At 39.9% G+C, this 22,023-nt stretch overlaps 1 protein-coding gene across 2 annotated transcripts in view; it reads left to right on the forward strand.

Annotated features, from left to right (window-relative positions):
- BBX (BBX high mobility group box domain containing) overlaps positions 1 to 22,023 on the forward strand; it is a 319,247-nt gene that overhangs the window by 558 nt on the left and 296,666 nt on the right. For both annotated transcript variants that reach the window (XM_014585118.2, XM_006170761.3), the window contains exon 2: positions 2,506 to 2,577. The gene's annotated coding sequence lies outside the window, so the exon portion shown is untranslated. The remainder of the gene's footprint in view (positions 1 to 2,505; positions 2,578 to 22,023) is intronic.

The raw sequence follows: 22,023 nt of genomic DNA on the forward strand, positions 1-22,023 counted from the left end.
CGGCCGGGGCTCGGCTGCCGGGGAGGTGGGGCCTGGGGAGCAGGGGCAGGGGAGGAAGGTAAGAGGAGCCAGCCCTCCGTGGATTTATCGAACGCTTCGTGTGCGTTGCTGCCCGGGAGCAGCAGCCCAGTTGCTCGTTCATCTGGAGAGTTGGGATTTGGGTGTTCCGGCCCCACAGATCGGTGCCCTCTCACCCCCACCCCTCGCCGAATGCGCGGCGAGTAGAGAAAGTGCTGTTTTAGTGCCAGAGTAGCCTGGAGGAAGAATAGGGGAGAGGGGGAAGAGGGCGAGGGAGAAGGGGAGAGAAGAGGGAGGGAAGGGGGGGGAGAGGCAGAGAGGGAGAACGGGAGGGAACAGAGGAGGGGGAAGAGGAGGAGGGAGGCTGTGTCAGGATTTTGCTTGAATGTGGGATTATGTTGTGTCAATAAGTTTAAGGTGGAGAGAGCGAGGCTGGGGGGTGGCGGTGGAGGGGAGGAGGAAGGCCTTGGCCGTTTAAAGTCTTATTTCTGAAGGTAAGTTATGGCAGTGCATGGTCGCGATGACAGAAAACTTGCAGATCCTTTATCCGGGGATGGGGTCGACGCCTCTAGAAAGAGCTCCCCAGCCCTCTGAAGCCACACTCGTGTTACACTGTTATTTGCTGCGATCCGGGTCGCTTGTAAATTACAGAAATCAGACTCGAGGTTTCTTTTCCTCCCCCACCTCGTCTTGCTCACTCACCCTCAGAAATGTATCATTATTTTTGATTTTTGGGGGGTATTGTATGAAACTTAACGTAACTGAGATCGATTCCGAGTCCTGTAATTTACAGGGACCCCGAATCCAGAATCTGGAACACGTTTCTGTGTGAAATATCTGCGATCATTTCTGCTAAATGAGGAAGGTAAAACGAAACGATGCAAAAAGCTAAGACACAACATGTACGACAGAGGGGGGGGAGAGGGAGAGACAGAGAGACAAGCTATTTTTTGCTTTCCTTTCTGTAGAAGGGAAAATAAAGCTTGCATTCCCCTTCCTTCCCTGTGTGTAGGGTCTAGTCCATATTTTAACTGTCTGAGGACGAATTAGTCCAGGTGGATCTTGTTGAAAAGTTTCGCGAGGTGGGGTGGAGGTGGGGGGGGCGGAGGGGAAGGTGGGTGGAGGTTGTGGGGGATGGGGACCGAGCAAGCTCTGCCTCAGCTAATGGTCATTGGCCTGGGGCTTTGAAACCATTGCCTGTCCTGCTAATGACACGTCCAGTTCTCGTCTCCCCGCCGCGGACGCCAGGCTGCGGTTCCCGGGGCTGGCTGACCCGGACCCGGGTACTTTCCCCGCGCGGGGAGGGGCGTTCTCCGCCATCCCTAGGGGTTGCCCACTCGCGGCGTGGGGGCTCCCACGCGCGCTCCCCCCCCTGCGCGCAACGCGGGGCTGGCCGGGCGGCGGCAGTGCCTCCCCGGGGGGCAGCGGAGGCTGAGGCAGTGGCGACGGGATCTTGCCGGGCCCGCGGGAGGAGGAGGAGGAGGAGAGGGAGAAGGAGGAGGGGAAGGAGGAGGAAGAGGAGGAGAGAGAGGCGTTTTCTGCCCAGACCGCCGCCAGTTCGAGCGGGCATGGGCACGGGGACACCCCACTCGTTGCTCCTCCGATATGGAAAGGTGTTTAGCAGACTTTTACGCCCGGAGTGTGCAATTTGCACTTCATTTTTTTTCTCCCCCCTCTTCTCCAAAGCAAGATGGACTCTATTCCTTTTCTCTTTCTCCCTCTGCCTCTGTCTTGTCAGCCTTTAAGATCGACATTTTGTACTAAGATGCAAACTTGATGGTGACCAGCAACAAAGCCGGGGTGGGATCTCTCGCTCCTTCCTCTCTCTCCGTTTCCTAGCTTCCCCCACCCCGACCTCGCAGACCTGGTGGCCCTGCACTTGCCGCCTTGGGCTCTGGCGAATGTGTTTTTCCCGGTCGTTTCCGATTTCCAATCTCGGGATTGTGACCCGAGCCAGCGTTTGGCGAGCGTTTGGCGTTCTGGAGAGGCTGTGGCCACCTAGGTCTGCAGGGCGGAAGGCTTCGATACCTGGACCCCCGGCCGCCACGGAGGCACCTCCCGCTGGCTCCTGGGCACTGCGCGGCTGGGCTGCCTATCGATCGCTATGATTTGGTTACTGGGGTATTTGTTCTGGGGGCGGTGATCACTTGTGCAAGTTGATGAACGATCGCGGTGTGGGGTTTGCGTGTGCAGAATGGATCAACTTTCTGTTTTGTACGTACTGGGGGTAGGAAGCCCAGGTGCTGGAGACATTCTGGAATGTCGGTAGAGCTGGCCCCCAGCATCTGCCCTTTGAATACTGGGAGCTGTCTTTGCCTTTCTTGCCCCCACAGAACTGGGGGCGTGGAGAAAGGGGAGGGGTTGGTGGAGAGCTGGACTTCTGGGTTTCAGCGTCCTTCCTTCCTTCCCTCGCAGATGTTACAGGACTTGGGACTCCACTGTTGTAAAGCCCATACTGATGATGTACCTGTATTTGATACTTTATAGGTCACTATCATATGACAAAGGCTTTGCCGCAGTTCGTCTTCCTCACTGTGTACTTTCCATTTGCCTTCCAAGGTAAGTATGCAAACTCTTCATACAGGGAAGCTAGCTGGTGATGAGTAATGGCATAGGGTCCTCATTATTATTGTAGGAAGGTGCTTTATTGGGGCTACAATTCCCCAGAAAGCTTGTCTCACTGAGCTTCCCGCAACAAAAGCCATTTTTAAGGTTCTTAGTATTTATAATTCAGCTTCAGATTACGAGTATTAGAAGAGAGTTTAAATGTTTGTTTCACATTTATCTACAAGGAAGATGTCTGAAAACTTATTTTCAAATAGGCATTTTAATTGGTGATGAAATTTTACACACTTGAAGCCTAGAAAATGTAATGTTAGACAATATATAGAAAGATTGTAGTGGAGAGAATGATTAAAAACCCAAGGAAGCATTGTGCAGAAGGCCTCTAATTATGACCAACATTTGCTTACTTTCTCCCATGGTCTCTTTCTTAAGTAACCTGTGTTTGTGACAGTTACTTTTGGGTTGGAGATGGGTGGATTGGCAAGGTAGTAAATCCAGCATTAAGTGCACTCGCTTGATTTAACATTGATTTTACTTTTCTTCAGAATTTATATATTTGGAGAGATTTGGAGGATTTTAGTAGTATGTGTATACCGTCAACAGCAACGTAGAGATCTGTTAAGTACCTTTTTTAGATACATGCCTCACAAATGGAAAAATGTGTGGAATACGTGCAGGACAGAATGGGTGTGGAAAGTGCACTTGTGACAGGTAATGGTGTAAGCAAAAATTTAGGGTTCACAGAACACTGGAAAGCAGGATGCTGAGCCCAAACTGTGGAAAACTGCCTTGGAAGTTTGCCCCTCCACTGTAAAGAAACATCCCCAGGTACTCTGGAGTTGCCAGTGTGTTAAAAAAAAACTAGTTATACTAAATTGCGTAAATCAGCGGTGGCACTTTGCAGTGTTACCATAATGATTTGGAGATTATGTTTTTTTTTTTTTTTTTTTTTTTATTTTTTTTTTTTTTTTTTTTTTTTGAGAGGTTTTTGCTATAGGGCGCGGGTGCTCGCCAGACAGACAGAGAGAGAGACATAGAGACAGAAAGCGAGAAATCATCCTGCAGGGGAGATGGTCTTATGCTGCAGTCCCCCCTCCTCCGTTCTCCTCTCGGGATCTTGGGCATGCACACACACGTGCCTGGTGTGACTTTTAAGCCTCCGGGTCCGGGACGTGAACTACATGGGAGTCCAGCGACATAGCCATTACGCTAACTGCTGGTTCCCGAGATTATGTTTTGTGAATGACAATGGATTTCAACTCGGTTTTCCATGAAAGAAAGTTCACGGACCTTGTCTGGTTTTCTATCTTGCTGGATTATTGTGTACATTAACAGAATGTTGTCTTGGTAATGAGAGGAATTGAGTCTGAAGACCAGGCCTTTCTGGTAGTCTCTGTCCAGTAACAAAATATATTTGAGTATACTGAGGACTTTAGATGCACTGTATAATACAAGAGATTTTTCAGAAAGTTCATAGAAAATATATATTATGAAGAAGCCATGCATGGATTTCAATTTTATTTTTTGTACCAAAGCTCATACTTTAATTCTACTTTCCATGTCCAGCATATTTTAAGGAATATAAATATTGCATAATTAAGGCGTTCATTCATTTGGAGATCTCAGAATATGTTACACCTATTACAGGCCAATCAGAGTGGTGGCAGTGAGGTAGTTGTGTAAAATAAATTTAGTACACACCAAAATATGAGGATTTCAGTGTCTGATATTTAAACAATTTGTTTGGAAGAGGTTTTTTTTTTTTTTGAGCATAGCAAGAACATCCAAAATGCATTCTTGATTACTAAAGAACATTGCATTTATGCGTGTGCATCACATCATTTTGTTCACTGTAGGAAACTTTAATGTTACTTCTTTCCACACAGAAATATATTTGGCCAATTCAAAAATTAATATGGGAATCAGTAATTTCCAGAGTAAAAGTAATCTGCTAAGAAATGAACATTTTTTTTGAGATATCAGGTGACTGCCTCACTTGTACAATCTTTTCCAAGAAGTGTTGATCTTTGAAGTCAGTGAAATAGTTTTCGTAGTGTAAAACTTGTAATAGTGATGTAAAAAAGTCACTTTGACAATGGATTAACAGTTACTTGCAACTAAACTATATCTATTAGATGTGAAGCTTACTTATCAAAATAAGAATTTGAAGAAGTTTTTGCTTCACCACTCCCAAAAGTTTACAAACTTCCCATTTTATTGTTCTGCATATCTCTATTAAGTTCTGAAACGGAAGCCTTAATTTGCATGTCACGTCTATGCTAGCCATTGAAAAGGTGGCTCATCTGTGGTGTTTCTTAGTATGATATTCTCAGAGGTCCCATGGTGGTTTTAAGAAGAGCCTCTCACCAATGACCTAGACATATAAAAACATGTGCAGTTTTAAGACTTTTTTTTTAAATCCATCTTCATCTTTGTATCCAAACTTAAAGATAATAAAATAAATAAAAACTTCCAGGTTTGCATTTGTGAGCTAGCCCTGCTTTTAACAGAGTTTGAGAAGTTTTTATATGGTACTTTTGACCTTCAGTAACTGAATCTGATTTATACTTAATCCATTGAAACAGAAGATTTGTTTAAGACATCGAATTTAAGATACAGCTTTGAATGAAAGCTAGGATGTACATATAATTATGGTTGGTCAGTGCTGTAAGTAGTTGTAATTGATAAGATTTTTTTATACATAGTAAAAAAAAAAAAAAAAAGAAGAAACAAAGGCCTGAAAATAATGTGGCACAACTCAAGAAAATCTAACTTAGAGGCTACAGTATTTATAAAGTCATATTTCAGTAAGTTACAATCTCTTATTATTAGTCATTGTCTAGCATACTTAGAGTATACATTTTCCTGTTTTATACTGTTGGTAAAAGCTGGGGCCAGTTTTTGACTGGGTTTTGCCATGAATATCAAGTACTTTGTATATATTAGAAGTCTTTAATAGAAATAATAAAGGTTTCATAGCTCAATCCTATTGCAAAAAAGAAAAACTTTGAAAATAGTCTCATTACAGATGTGCCTATTTTATTGTACTCAAGGAAATCCCTTAAAATATTATTAGTGTCTTATACAAGTATAGAAAATGTTTAAAGTAGTGATATTTAAGTGCACTGAAAATTACTAAATTCAGGCAGTTAATTCGATGGTGATGCTGCTTCACCATCAGTGTAGCAGACCTGTATTCAAGATTTAAATTTAAGCAGGTAGTTAACTTTTAGAAGAAGATAACTTTTTCTTGAGCCTGTGCTTTGAAGAAGTTCACTTTACTTTTTAACATTTCACCACTGAGGGCACCTTTTAAAATAGGTCTGAGTGGTATCTCTCCTGTATTTTTAGTTAGATTCCTTCTTCTCACTGTGAAATGAAAACAAAGCCCAGCTTCAGCAAAAACATTGTAATTTCACTGCTCCCTTTTTTATCATGTGCCCCAGGTAAATCAGAAGCAGGCAGTCCTCAGGCCACACTTTGAGAAACACTGCTCCAAAGGTAGTAAGGACCAGAACTTAAGTCTGAATGCAGGTTCTTCCATTTTGAAGATTCTGTGACTGTAATTCAATCAGTGGGTTTGTACTGCCTCAAGGGCAGTCACATACTGTGTCCAATTGTAGATATTTCTGTATTTTAAGTCATACCCGAGGAAAGCACTTTCTGATTACAACTTCACTCAACATTCATATGAGCTCATATCATCCTTTAGAAGGCAATTACGGTTTCTTGAAATGCCAGTACATCATTTTAAAACTGTAGAGTTATGCCCAGAAAAATCCTCATGTATTAATGGGGATTGTTTTCATTTTTTTTCTTTCAAAGAAAAGGATAAGGTAAGAATGGAAATAAGTACCAATTACACGAGGGAATGCAACAGAAGGCAAACCAATAAGCCAATAATTAATTCTATCTAAAAAAATAAAGATGAGAAAATGAAGGAATGAATGAGTTAAAGGATTAAATATAGACCACAAATCATTGACACACCTACCAAAATATAAATCTAGTAAGTTAAAATATGTCAGTCAGTTCAAGAATCTAGGTAGTGAAATAATTTAAAATAGTGAGTGGATTTTATAAAATATGAAGTAAAAATTAGTAAGAGTGAGTTGGATTTTATGAAATCTTAGAAAAATAAAAATATTATAAAATGACAATTAAATAATTACAACAATAGTTAAACATGGCCCTTGGATGAAAACATGAGTAAAACAGAAGCTCCTGGAATGGAATGAACCGAAACCCTAAAAATGATGTGCAAGGATGTTTTTTGTAAAAAGAACAATTACATAAAACACGGATAACTTATTTCCTAGAGAAATAAGAATGAGAATGAAAATTGTTTAAAACACTTGTATTTCTCAAATAGCTTAAACTGAGATATATGGTTAAAGAAAGAAACTAACAACTTTTATATCTTAGTCCATAGAAAAGAACTGAAACAAAAGTTTCCTGAAACAAATAAAGTGTAGTCCTTTCTGATATTTTCTATCCCTACCTAATCTTTATAAATCTTATCTTTTCCGGGACCAGCAGATGGTGCAATGGTTGCGTTGCTTGGTTCCCACGTAGTCTACTATGGTTTGAGTCTTGGACCCTGTGGCTTAAGACTCACAGTGGGCGCATGTATGCCCAAGATCCTGAGAGGAGAATGCAGGAGAAGGAATTGTGACGTGGCCATCTTCCCTGAGGGGATGATTTCTCACTTTCTGTCTCTTTGTCTCCAGCGAGCATATGCATCTATAGCACAAATCTCTCAAAACAAAACAAAAAAATCTTATCTCTTTCAAGTTACTTTATAAGACAGAAAATACTGAGTGTTGTTCAACAAGTTGATTTTGCGACTTTCAGTTTGAAAAACACCAACCTAGAGTGCTTGCTAAAAATGGCGGTCTCTAGGCCCCATCCCAGATATTCTGATTCAGTGTGTCTCTGGTGGGGCCCAGGCATCTAGATTTTAGCTAGTACCGTAGGTAAATCTGAGGCAGATATGAGGTCTCTTGGCATACTCTGAGAAATTCTGATAGTAGGTACAGAGGGCTAAAAATCAAATAGTAATCATGATCTGAATGTGGGGTTAGAGGCTATTGACTGCTAAGATCTCTTCTGCTTTATTCTGTGGCTGTATATAAGTCAGTATGCTTGCAGTCCTGAGAGGACTGTCTTCATCCTCTGCAGATATTCTTTTACTAGCAGGTGCAGTATAAGGAACAAAGGCTTTGCAGCCAAAGGACCCTGGGTTGCACTCCTGCTGCCTCTGTTGTTCACTGGTTGAGGGACCCCATGTCTCTTACACTTCCATTGATATATGTGTGAAATGGGCATATCGATATTTACCATGCAATAGTGTGGGAATTACTCATTAGCGTATGTAATGGCTTGTTCCCATAGTGATCACTCAATATCTACTGTTTTTACAGTTATTTCTCACATCACTGCAACCCCTACTGTTTGAAATGTCTCAAAGCCATGCCTTTTAATTTTTCTTTTCTCTGAAGTGATTCTCAACTCTGGTATCTTGAAAACACTGGTGCATTTTTAACAAGAAGTGGGGTGTTGGACAAGTAATTTGTTAGGGAAGGGAACTAAGACTCCCCAGGGAAAAAGAAAAGGAAGAACTGAGGCATACCCTAGGAAAGTACAGTGCCCCATTATGTTTAGGAATGGTTTTCTCCCTCTTTAGAAAGGCACAGTGCAGGACAGAGGAACAGTTGTCTCCAGATTTCAAGGTGGTAAGTCTCAAAGTCTGGTGACTTGGAGACATATCTAGAATGTCTTAGAGCACCATTTTGCAAACTTTCTTCCATTGAGACACATGTGACTGATCTTTACACATGAGACATTATGAGGTCCCTGGTTAATAGACATAAATTACATTGTGGATTTCATAGGCTGTTCACAGTGTGATAAAGCCACACCTTTTTCTATCAAGAAAGCATATCAGAATGCAAGCGGGAATGGTATCATAGTGAAAATCTTCAGTAGTCTCATTGGCACATGTGTAAAATTTTGCAGACTGTGGCATTTTAACTGTTCTGATGAATTATCTGGACTAGTCCTCATAGCCAATTAAAACTTGCCCAGTCAAGGCATGGAGTTTGGAAAGTGTGATGTATGAAATGCATAAGAAACTCCATTGTACAAAATGGGCACTTCAATAAAAAAAGCAGGGGCAGCAGGATGGGTCAGCTGGTGGCCTATTGGTTAAGATGGCTAGATCCCACAAGGCGGACTGCACAGTCCCAAACCCTGAAGCTTGGAAAGCGTACCAGGCAAGTATGCGAGCATGCCCCAAATCCCCAGAGTGAAATGGAGAAGGGATTTCAGGGGCGAGGGGTGCTTTTTCACTTTCTCTTATTCTTTCTTTTTCATTGTGTCTCTGATGGGCACAAGTGCTCTATAGCAAATTAAAAATAATTTTTTTTTATTAAAAAATAAAGGAAAGGTTGAGCGAGTTAAAAAGATGAATGGGAAATACACCAAATCCCTGAAATGTCAAAGCACTGTGAAAGCCAAAAGCTAGAGAAAATGCAACATGAGTCAATGCGAAGAAAGTACTGAAGGCTCCACATATCATGGTTCTCAAACAGTGCTGTATTACTCAAATACGCATTGCCTCTAACACGGAAGTTTATTTTTAAGGAGTCTCAATCATCATTTAATTAATTTGAATCAATTAAAATTTATAACTTCTGCATTTCCTAATTTTCAAGGGTATACTTGCAAGAACATCTTCCCTTTTTGCTATATTTTAATTTTCCGTGTATTTCTGATATCCAAAATTAATAAGCTCTATGTATTTTGAAAATGCCTTTGTATTTTGATGTGTAGTGGTATTGGAAATAGACTCACAATCCTTATCAGTAAATTTTTTTTCTCCCCTAAATTTTGTCATTAAACTCATTTGTTAGTGAAACCTAACTCAAACTGTCATGGGATTGTTTAAAGTGGTTTTTAAGCCCGTTTAGAAAGAATATTTATGTACTCTGCTAGGAACAGTAACTGGGATGGACCAATGGGTCGATCATGAGGTGTTATTCTAAGTCTAACTATGGATATTATACAAGATGTGCTGTATGTCCTATCTACTTTTTAAAAACCCTCAAATCTGAATCTTAAATCCTTTGAATCTGAACATTTTAAACAAGGGATTGCGATCCTGTTACATTAACTTCCTTAGTCTACAGAGTGAACTTATACCATTCCTACCTATTTAACCAAAATCCTTTGGCTAATTTTGATCCCTAATCATCAGAACATTTTGAGTTCATTGCACACTGGATAATCATAGAAGACGTTTTAACATTATGTTTTCACTCAGACTGTGTTGAAAGCTTATAGCTCCAAATATCAGGGACAAGGGATAAGAGGGTACACAGTCAGGTGAGCAAAATGGTAGTAGGTAACATCTGTACCATGTGAGATGCACAGAACAAAGGGCTCCTGCCTGGATAAGGAAAGCTTACACATGCATGCATTGGAGAGGCTGGTTACTTCACATTTCAGTAAATTCAGTATATGAATACGTCAACCTACTTTGACATTGCGATTTTTCTTATAGTTTTTAGTGTTATTACATGAATCTACACTAGAATCTATAATATTTGAAACCTTCACCGTGTTCAGTGTTTCCTATGTAAGGTTGAACAAAATTCAAGCTCCTTTCCTTGTGGCTCACTGTTAGAGGTTTGTGAAGGGGCTGTATTTCCCTCATTACATTGCCACTTGTACACGTGTGTTTCTGTTGGAAACATATAGAAAGTGTTTTCCTCAGATTTTGTCTGTTCTCAGGTATGGACATTTCTAGGTATTGCATTATAGAGGTCCTATATTTTATATTTCAAAATAATTATGAAATATTAAGATCTTGCCTTTTAACTTACTATACATCCACCATAGACAAATGAAAAATATTCTGGGGTGAAGAATCTATCCGCCAGCCTGAGAATAGAGTAAGTAAGAGGTAAGAGTGTATCTTGATTTATCGTCCGGGTAAGACTTAACTTAGTCTTCATTTGGTTTAGAGTGAAACTGTTAATGCTGAGAAATTGTTTATTGATATGACTTTCATTGTTTATTGACATGAGTACACTTCCCTTGTGCAGGAAAGCCACAGATTGAGTAATTCAGAAAGAGTCCTCTTAGCAGTGCTAATTCTTTTAATATTAAAAATGCTGAGTTGTTTTCAGGTTTTGGTGCACCTCTCAAAACTCATCCAAGTGTAGAGTTCTCACTGACTGCAAAGGGGATGTGGTAGAGCATAGAACAAAATGAGAAAATGATTTTCTACTTCCAGCGGTCAAACTTTAGCTTTTGAGTTACGGAAATTATTTTCTTTCTCTCTTTCCTCCCTTTTTCCTTTCCTTGCCTTTCTCCTCCCCCTCTCTTTATGACTTTTATTTGATTTTAAAGATTCTTTTGTAGTTTTTGAACCCTTTTAGTAGTTCTCACCACTCATATAATGAAATTGTTGATAAATGAGTTCGAGACTTACTTCCCACATATAAGTGTTAGTTAGGGATTATGAAGAACCTTTAGCAGGGCTATGTGAAATGGAGGCATCTGTTACTTTTATGAAACAAATGAAGTAAATCTCTTACTGAATATTTTTGTTTTTTAGAGTGGTAGAATGACTTCACAGTTTCGTTTATATTCCAAGTTTTTGGAAGAGTTTTAGAATGTGGTTGTTAAAAGAGCTTCCCAGATAGTATTTTACACTGGGTGGAAGGGAGAAACACAGTTTGAATGAGAGCCTCCTTATGAGGCATGTATTTTTATATTTTTAGTACTTTGTTTATTTTTTTACAACACCTTTCTGATAAGAAGTACTCTATTCTAATGACAAGGAAACGAAGTCTCAGGTTAAATGCCATGTCACACAGGTAGTAAGTGGTCATGCCAGGCTTAGACTTGTCCGTGTGCTTTTTCTATATTTACCTGACATTAGGGCCACCGTCCAAAAGTGAAAGATATGGGACAACTATCAGCCAAGAATTGCCGCCCAGTTTTTCGCTCTCTTAAAAGAGGAATCTTCCTTGGAAGTGATATAGTTAGAACTCTGTTGGTTATTTTTTACTTAGTTTGCCATAGGGCGCATGCGCTCCTGGGAGCAAGGGCCGGCGGTGGGAGGGGAAGGCACGGCCTCTCTGCGTTCCCGGCTCCATTTTTAATTTTCTTCAGGTTTTTGCTACCCAGTGTATGTGCTCACTGGAGAGAGTTAGAGAGAGAGAGAGAGCAAGAGGTCACCCCAGGATGGCCGCCCAGGCGTCCTTTCCCTTTTCTTCTCCGGGTTTTGGCCGTTCACTTAAAGGTCCAGGTGTGCGACTCAGGTCCGCCTGCCGGGACTTCTGACCGTGCGCTCTGCCACGTGGCGTCCAGCTTGACCTCTGCGCCAGCGGCTGTCCTTCCTGGTTCCTTTAAAGGGAGAAAAAGCCACTTTTTAGGTGAAAAAGTCCATGACCTGGGCCCACTGTCATTTTTCGTCTGTGAGGTCATTGTCAAAAACTACACAATCTGGAAACTTAGTTTATCTAAGTTTACATTTAATCAACTCTCTGTACTTGGCTTCTCTTTCTAGTATAGATATAATCTATAGGAACTCCTTTGTTTGTTTTTAATTTCTCTGATACATCAGTGAAATCGTTTGTCTCTCATGAGGAGTGTAGTTTTCCTAGCTAAGTATTCTATGACGTTTGTGCTTTGGTACTTAATACTTATTCCGTGAATATATTTTACTAGAGGAATTTAACAATATAATGTGAATAGTGTTATAAAATAGTTTTCTGACATTTGCTTGGAAGGAAATTCAGTGTTAGTGGGAAAACTAGTGAGCAGATTCATGGCCTTCACTCCAGAGTGTCTGATCAAACGTGAATTAGCTACGGGGTCAGTCCAAATTAATTAATTCATCATCTTTGCAAGGAGTTTTAGGGTTCTTTTGATTTATTTTACCTAAAAAACTTATTTCTGCTGTAACTAGAAGAGATTTTATAAATTACACATTTGTATGTAAGTAGCGAACCATTTAGAAAATACAAAGTAACATGTTACTTTTTGGTACTAAGAGCCCTATTCATCCGAAATTAAATTCTTTTATCTTTGCAAATTTAGCAGTCAGAGCCTAATTTAGATACAGAAGATTAAAAGTTTGTCATTCTTTGTTGTTTTGTTTAAAGTGCCTTTTCTTTTCCCTTGATCTATGAGACATGTAAATAGGGTATTTATCATTTTGGAGTAGCTATTGTGGATGATGATCGGATTGAGTGTGCTCTCTGGCACTGTCTAGTCATATGACAAAGGTGCTGGGCGTCCATTGGTTGTGTTTCATTCTCCCTACAATAGACTGCTTTTATTCCGTTCTCATACAAGTAGGTTGCTAAATTGAGCTAGTATAAGTTTTATGGCATTTATGCCTTTTTTCCTATTTGTTTTTCCAGGTTATGCTCAAAGAACATTTTCTAAATTTAATAATTTGGTGACATGGTGATGAGGCTTGGGTCAGAAAAAGAGTTATCGGTTTAATTTACCATTCATGGATTGAGTGCTTACAGCATGTTGATGATTGACTTAGATTTTGGGGCTATAGAACGGCACTGGACCTCAAAATAAACATGTTCTACTGTCTGGATAAGGCCAGTAGATGTAAATATCTACCATGTAAGTTAATCTGTGCTAATTATTCTAATAGATATAGTGTACCATGTAAATACCATGAAAAGCCAGCTAGTTCTAGCATAGGAGCTGGACACTAAATATGGAGTATAAAAAAAAAATACAGGAGTTTCATGCAGGGGCACTATTTGTCCTAATTACCATTTATTGGGTTGTTGGGAGAGTCATGATGCGTTTTTACATAGAAAAACAGAAAAATACTTCATGACTTTCTCAAGAACCTAATAGATTGTAAAACTAATTTGGCCCAAGACCTGTACCAAATTTTAAAAACCAGGCTTTTCCCACTAAGTTTGTTCTTTAAGTGTTGGTGTATCCTTTTGGCTTCTAGCGTATTTAAAAGACCATTGGCATTTTTTGGATTAATGCATTCACTTTGTTTGTGTATTTAATTATTTAGCTAGAGGGCACACACCTGGGGAAGAGAGGCAGAGGAGAAAGAAAGCACCCAGTATAGGGAGTGGTCATGCCACAGTCCCTTTTCCTCTATCTCTCCCTTCCTTCAAGATTTTGGGCACATGCACACATGCCCAGCACGTTCCTTAAGCTGCTGGTTCTGGTACTCCAAGTATGGGGTCAGCGATGCGGCCTCTGGCTGCCTTAACTGCCAGGCCCTGGAGTTAGCCTAAAGCTTTCCGTTTACATTGAAGTTATGTCTTAGGCAAATGTTTCATATTTCTTTTTATATATCACAATTAATGTCACAATCTATAAAACGTGATTGAACTGCGAGGAAGTGTTTGATTATATAGTATCTCAAAGAGTATTCTACAAATAATGTTAAAAGCATACTCAGTGGTATGTTTGAACTAGACTCAAAGGAATCCAAACACATGCCAATGAAAATATTATAAACTATTAGCTCATACTTTTACTTAAATAAATTATACTAATTAAGAGTGTATTACTAAGATATCTACCCCAGGTATTAGTATAACATGGAAGTCTACAGGAGTGAAATGTGGTTTTCTAGATTGTAAATTATGGTCAACACTTTTTATCAAAGAGTTTTTAGGTTTCCCAGGATGTTTTCAGCCTCCTCGTGTATTTGCAGTTTTTATGGTGGTTTGATAACCATGGGTTAGAGGGCACCTGTGAGTTTGGTCCTTCTTTGCAAAAATTTTATACACATTGATCTGGGCCTGGTCTTGTTCTTAGGAGTTTTGTGTATATTATACTTCAAAATTGATGTACTTTTACCTCGTTTTACTTGTGGCTGTTTTTGCTTGGTAACTTCTGGACATTAACTTGTCTAGATTAAGACTTTGTTGGTGGGACCAGCAGATGGCGTAATGGTTACACTGGACCCCTACATGGCCAACTGCAGTTCAAATCCTGAACCCAGTGTTTTGAAATTCATGCCTGGGGCATGTATGTGCATGTCCAGAATCCTGAGAGGAGAATAGAGGAAAAGGGGTTGTGGCCATCCACCCTGGAGTGTAATTTCTGCTTTCTCTCTGTCTAGTGAGCACACACACCCTGTAGCAAAAAAACAGTCTCTTAAAAAAACCCACAACTTTGTAAAATTCTGTGCTCGGTTTTCCAGATGCCAGTCCTGGTGCTTTAATAACAAATATATTCGTAAGTACAGTCATAAAGAAGAAGCTGATCTGGGAAAATATTTCCTCATAAGCTTACAACACAGTTAATGACCCTAATGTTTACATTAAAGTAGCAAAGAGGAACAGAGACACAGGGAATAATAACTTGTGAATCTTTCTTCCATTCTTTGTTTGGGGCTATGTGGTGTCATGGAAGTGTTACCATTTGCTTCTCAGTATTTGCCCGTCTTCATGGTAAAAACGATGATAAGTTTTATGTGTGGACATACATTCTCATCTCATTTGATTTTGTATGTGCTTAGTCCTAGCAACATGTTCACATATAAGGCCAGGGTTTTGTTTCACATTAATCATTTTCTGCATAGAATTTCTGCATAAATAATGCAAATCTGTACCAGTTTTCTATAGCTTGGAAGTCTTAGGGAACGGGTTCTTACGTGAACACAGTTACGTATGTGAGGACCTGGTCTCTTCCATGCAGTGATGAGTGAGTTGACTTTGAAAGGGAGTGTGATCGTGAATCAGTTGTTTACTTTTCTTTAATCTTAAAAAATGGAATATCATTATGCCTTATATGTTAGTGGGTTCACAGGAAAGTCATGATACATTTTTGTTAGAAAAACAGAAAAATATGTCATGGCTTTCCCGATGACTTAATATTTTAAATATGTTAGATGGCCTTTAAGTCAAATATGTAGGTCTTAAGAATTAGAATGATCAGTACTTTTTTCACTGAAGAGATGTTTTCCTGAAAAGTTTTGATTTAGTTTTTCAAAATGGCACTATATATTTTTATTGACATTATTTTAAAATGCTTCATATTTATTTCCAATTGATCTTCAGTTAGCAGTGGCTACTTACTTTACAGGTCGACGTTTTACTCTTCCCAGGTCTGTGTATTAAGTATTCAATGATCTGTTAAGTACACATAGAAGAGCTACATAAAGGGACATGATACTGATCATTTTGTGAGGGGAGGTAATCTGTAGTAAAACAAGTAATTGTCCCCTGTCATAATTATTTGGCAGATAATTCTGGGTTCCCTATATTGAATTACCTTTATTTTATATGACGTGTCTTTTTTGAGTACCCATAATGTGTAAAACTGAGTTAGGATTTCTGGGGCTTGCAGATAGAAAATGCAGTGGCTCTGATCTCAAGATGTTTCGAGTGTAGTAATGATACACTTATACGAGATGTGAAATAGGAAGTAAAGATACCACACTGTTCATGGGATACAGGAATGGTGAGCATAGGACTTAGGATATGATTAGGGAGGGGGAATTGGGATAGGCTTGAGCTTTGACTTTTGATTGTATAGCTAAATGTCTAGACATCCTTGCAAAATGCTCATGTAGTCTATCAGACATAAAATGGACCCGTTGGAGGGCTTAGTCTAATCCTACCCGAGCCAAACACCCCATCCCAAATGTGATCATCCAAGCCAGTGACTTCTGAACTTTTAAAATGTTATTCCCCTCAGCATTAGAATTTGGGCATTTCCTCAATATATCTATATTTATCTATACATGATATAAACTGGATTATTAATACATTATGAACACACAGCATACATAGCTTGTAAGTTTACAAAGTTAGCATGAGTTGAATATAAAGAAAAATTGTAGTATTTTCCCCTCACTCCAAATACAGTAGTACCTCATTCCTGTTTTGGGATTCAAGCCCCTGACTTCAGAGACCACAGTTAAAATTATTGGACCTTGCCATAACGAGTTTGGGTGAGTTCCGTGAGATCAGGAGCTGTTTTATTCACAGCTGTGTCCCTTTCACCTAGAGCATGGTTGGAGCTCAGTAGATACTTTTAATGAATATTCAGAATGAGGTTGGGAGGGATGAGGACATAGTTTACTTCAGTATGAAGGATCTGGTAAGAACAGAACAATTGTGTTTATTGCTATTTTTCCAGTGCCTATAAAAGTGCTTGCCACCTAGCTGGGACCCAGCAAATAGTAGGTGGCTGTGTAGGGGTGTGGGTAGTGGGTAGCTCAGCATGATGGATATGGCAAAGGCCATGGATCGTGGCCATGGACAGCTAAGTTCCAGGAATTCCTCTAAAGCAGGAGAGTGTGTAGAGATATATTAGCTCTAAGTAGGCAGGAAGACATAGCCCGCAGGACTCAGAGCATTAGCAAGAATATCTCTGAGGAATGGCTTTGGTGCCCTCAGATCTTAAAACATTTGTGACCATCTTAAACAACAACATATGGGTCTCGTTTACCTTTGTACCCTATTCCTAGGATATAGTATAGTAGGTTTCTGATTAATTTGTTGTTGAATCAAATTGCTCTGCTTTCTCCTATGTACCGGGTATGGGAGGCCCTGAACCTACAGAAATGGATCAGCATCAAGATCAGAGGCTTGTAAGTGAATCCTGCCCCTGTGAAGCAAAGCCAGCTATTCCAAGATGATATCATATATGAGGTTTTTGCTATAGGGCTTGTGCACTTGCCAGAAAGACAGACAGAGACAGAAAGCGAGAAATCACACCCCCAGGGAAATGGCCATGCCACAATTCCTTCTCCTCTCAGGATCTTGGGCATGCAGGCACATGTGCCCCGTGTGAGTTTAAGCCACCAGGCCCGGGACTCTAACTTAATTACATGGGAATCCAGCGACGTAGCCATTAAGCCATCTACTGGTCCCAGTATACATTTTTAAGTCCTGGCAGTGTTATCTTTATAAGGGGTCTAGTGACCCAAAATACCATATCACATTATTTGTTTATTTAAAGGTCATTATTAACATACTTTTATTGACACTGATCAAGAATATGGAGTTTGTGATTGAATTATTTCATGTGTGCTGTTATCTTGTTCCTCTTCTTCCATCTCTGAAGGTGGGGTATGTTGTGGGTGGGTCACTTGAACCTGTACTATTGTAACTGGGACCAAATACATTTATAAATAAATAAAATAATTTACATTTTCTCTCTTCTTTCTATGATTTTCTTATTCAGATTTCCTTTTAATTTTAAAAGTTAAATTTTAATTTCTTATTGCCAGAGAGCACTTGTGCTTGCCAGAGAGAAACAGTGAGCCAGAGAACGAGAAAGAGTGGGAGAGGGAGAAAGCACCCCCAGTGGAGCATAGTCATGCCTCAGTGCCTTCACCATTTCTCCATCTTGTCAGGATTTGGGGCATGTATACATACATATCCAGTGTGTTTTTTCAAGCCATTGGAGTTGGGATTCAAACTGCAGTTGGCCATGTGGGATCTGGATTCCCTTAACTACTAGGCTCTGGGGCTGGTCCCAGATTTTCTTTTAGAAAGGTAAGGGGGCCAGCAGGATGTGTAGTGGTTAAGGCGCTGGCCTCCCACGTGACTGACCACGGTTTGAATCCAGGACCTAATGACTTGAAAATCATGTCACGCATGTGTGCATGAGTGCCCAAAATCTCAAGAGGAGAATGGAGAAGAAGGGATTGTGGCATGGCCATCTCCCTAGGGGGTGGTTTGTCACTTTCCCTCTCACTTTCTCTCTTTCTTTCCAGGGAATTCATGTGCCCTATAGTAAAAACCTTAGAAATAAAATAAAATAAAAGGTGGTAAAAATCCTAGTTTGTTGTCATAAAATTAACATGCATTTAATTGAGCATCCTCAGAACTGGGGAGAACAAACGTTTCCTCCCTGAGAGGAAGTTGTGGTTTTAGCTCTTTTAGAAGCTGGCGACACTAAGGCATCTTTCTTTGGCTCTGCCACACTGGACAAGACAGGGACTCCCTTTGCCTTTTATATTTCACTCCCCTTTAGGACATATTTATTTAAAGCAGTTTCATATCTACACAATCCATAAGTTACTATACTCTAATATGCATTTCTGATGCAGTAAATGTAGGAAGTTCCCCTTTTGCCCTTAGAAAAAGACCATCTATTCTGCCCAAGTGTTCCAGAGATGGGGAAAAAAAATGTCTTTAAAGAACCCTCTTACATTTTTACCATGGTCTCCAAATAAAGATTTAAATAGTTAGCACTTTGCTCTTACTCCACTAGTTACTCAGTTAACAGATCTTTATTGCAAGGCTGTCACCCTTAAAGGGGCCATACTAATAATATCTTACACTTGATATTGAAACTTAAGAGTTTACATTGTGGTTCACTGATTCTATCTTATTTACTTTTTTATAACAGTTCTGTGAAGTAGATAGTAGGGTGTCATTAGTCCCATTTTACAGATGAAAAAAAGAGCTCAAAGTTGTCAAGTGGCTTGGTCCAGGTTGCTGAGTTTGCACCTATTCCCCTGAAAGCAGAACCCAGGTATTCTGGGCACTCCTCTAGAGAGCTGCCCCACTGTGCAGTGTAGAATTTATCCTTTTGAGTTAAGACTTCTCTTATTCTCAACCTGATAAGTTGTACATATCAATAGCAGTAATGTCACAGAAAATATAATTGTTTAATTATTAATGCCTTATGAGCTACAAAACGTCAGTGAAATGGGCCTTACATTTCTAGTGTACTTAAATCTACTTGTGCGTTTGACACGTGTTCTAAGGTCATGTGGAAGCCTGACTAGCTTGTTTCTCCATTTATGATGGAAAATTAAATATATAGGGGCCACACACTGACAAAGAATGAGCTTTGAAGTAAATTATTTTGGGATTCTTGAGGGAGATTTAGATTATGTTTTGGGGGACATTGTTTTTCTGTAAGCCAAATTTCTGAAATTAACAATGAAAATTAATTGGTAAATATGATGTGATACCTAGATAACCGAGCAACTCCCATTTCCAGCACACATTCACATTGATTTGATATCAACTGATGTTTTCAAACAAGTGAAGGCAAGTGCTTTTTTTTTTAACTAAAAATGCATTTTAATTTGACATTCTGAAGAAGGGGAATTTTCCTGGCCAATTAGAGAATCCAGTATCGTACCTCTGCCACTATAAAAGAAAGATATTTCTATTCAAAAATTATTTTTGGGATCAATTATTCAATTGATATTTTATATAAGTGAGAGGTCTTATTTGGTAGACTCTTATCTCAAAGGTCCCTGATAATAAAGAAGTCTAGTATTTACTTTACTGTGGGGAAGTGATGGAAGATTGATTACATTAGAACTCCAGAACCTTTTTTTTTTAATTAAAAAGATTTAAGGTTTTGAGGGGATCGGGAGATGGTGTAATGGTTATGTTGCTGGATTCCCACTTAGTCGACAGCGATTTGAGTCCTGGACTGGCGGCCTAAACTCACGCCAGGCACGTGTGTGTGTGTGTGTGTGTGTGTGTGTGTGTGTGTGTGCCCAGTATCTTGAGAGGAGAATGGAGGAGAAGTGATTGAGTCATGATCATCACCCTGGGGAGGGGGAGTAATTTCTCGCTTTGTGTGTCTCTTGTCTTTCTGGTGAGTGCATGTGCCATATAGCAAAAGCCTCTAAAAAAAAAAAAGATACAAAGTTTTACATAAAAACTTGTTTAGGTAATTTCTTTCTTTATTTTTCTTTTCTTTTTTTTGGGAGAGTATTTTTGCTGTAGGGTGCGTGTGCTTGCCAGACTGACAGAGACAGACAGAGAGACAGAAAGCGAGAAATCACCCCCCAGGGGGGATGGCCTTGCCGCAGTCCCTTCTCCTCCGTTCTCCTCTCGGGATCTTGGGCACGCACGCACACACGTGCCCGGCGTGAGTTTTAAGCCACGGGTCCGGGACATGAACCGGGGTAGACTACATGGGAGTCCAGCGACATAGCCATTACGCTACCTGCTGGTCCCTAGGTCATTTATTTCTATAGATTCCCTTTGTTTCAACTTATTTTTTATAATGTGTACTTGAGTACTTATACCAGTTTGGGACATGATGTATTAATGGCTAAAGAAGAGGCTTGCTTAAGAATTGCAATTTGAGGGGCCGGCAGGTGGCATGGTGGTTAAGGGCACTGGACTCCAACATGGCTGACAGTGGTTCAAATCCCAGATCTAGTGACATGCTTTCTCTCTCTCTCTTTCTCTTTATCACTCTGTCCCTCTCTGATCAAATTAAAATAAGTAAATAAGTAAAAAGTTAAATAAAATAATTCTTAGGGGAAAAAAGAGTTGCAGTTTGAAAAAAACAGCATCTGTTTTTTGAAAAGAGCATTTAAGATGGAAATGGTTAGAATTTATGATATTTGCTTCTTCCATTTTTTTTTTTTTTTAGAGTATGAAAATAAAAGTCATAGGGATGATTAGGTAGAGTTCCTTTCTACCCTCAGTTTTTAAGCAGTAACAAACTACGAATCCAGTGTTCTCTCTTTCCACCTCACCACGACCTGTGAAGTAAGAATTATTGTCTCCATTTTAGATAAGGGAACTGAGTCCCAGCCTAGGCACCTTGCCCAAGGTCGTTCTTCTGGTCAGTTGTGGAGCTAGCATTCCATCCTAGCTCATTCTGTTCTCCTGAGGCCACACTTAGATAAAGACTCCCTCATCCTGTTTCTTGGGCTTCCCACATGGTATTTGTACCACTCTAGTGTATGGAACTCTCTGGATTCCTCCTGGATTATAAAGCCTGGGGTTTAAAGCATGGTCTTCCAACCCTGTTAAAATGGCCTTTTGTTTGTGTTCTGACATTATCAGGCAGATTTCCATGTATACAACTGATATTTAGTAAGTTATTTTTTGAATCATTCTAAACATGGTAAACTTCTAAAGTTAAAATCGTATTTATGTAGAGATAACATATCTGTGATTTCAAAAAGTAACGCAGTTGTGCTTTCAAGAAGTAGCACAATGGGGCCAGCAGATGGCTTGGTGTCACGCAGGACTCCCACATGGCCAACCACTGTTCAAGTCCTGGACCTGGTGGCTTGCTTTGTCACTCGTCACTTTCCCTCTCTCCCTCTCTCCCTCTCTCTCTCTCTCTCTGAGGAGTACGTGTGTCCTAGAATAAATTAAATAATGCTAATAATAAATTTAAAAAGTTTTAAAAATGCTAACAATAACATTGTACTTTAATATGAAACAAATAATTTCGGATTCAGATCCGAAGATACTAATAGGATTTTAACTCTTAGAAGGGATATTGCAGATGATCTTGGGAAAATATAATCCATTGTTTAAAATTTGGATAAACAATGCCAAGATTAAGGAACCAGGGCTCAGGTCATTTGAGTGGCAGAGCTGGAACCTAGATGTAAAAGACATCTGGTTTGATACTTTACTGTGGAAATCTGCTTTGCTCAAAAATGATGCAGAAAACCTTCACAGCAGG

The sequence above is a fragment of the Tupaia chinensis genome, unplaced genomic scaffold, assembly GCF_000334495.1.
Source record: "Tupaia chinensis unplaced genomic scaffold, TupChi_1.0 Scaffold148904_1, whole genome shotgun sequence".
Lineage (NCBI taxonomy): Eukaryota > Metazoa > Chordata > Mammalia > Scandentia > Tupaiidae > Tupaia > Tupaia belangeri.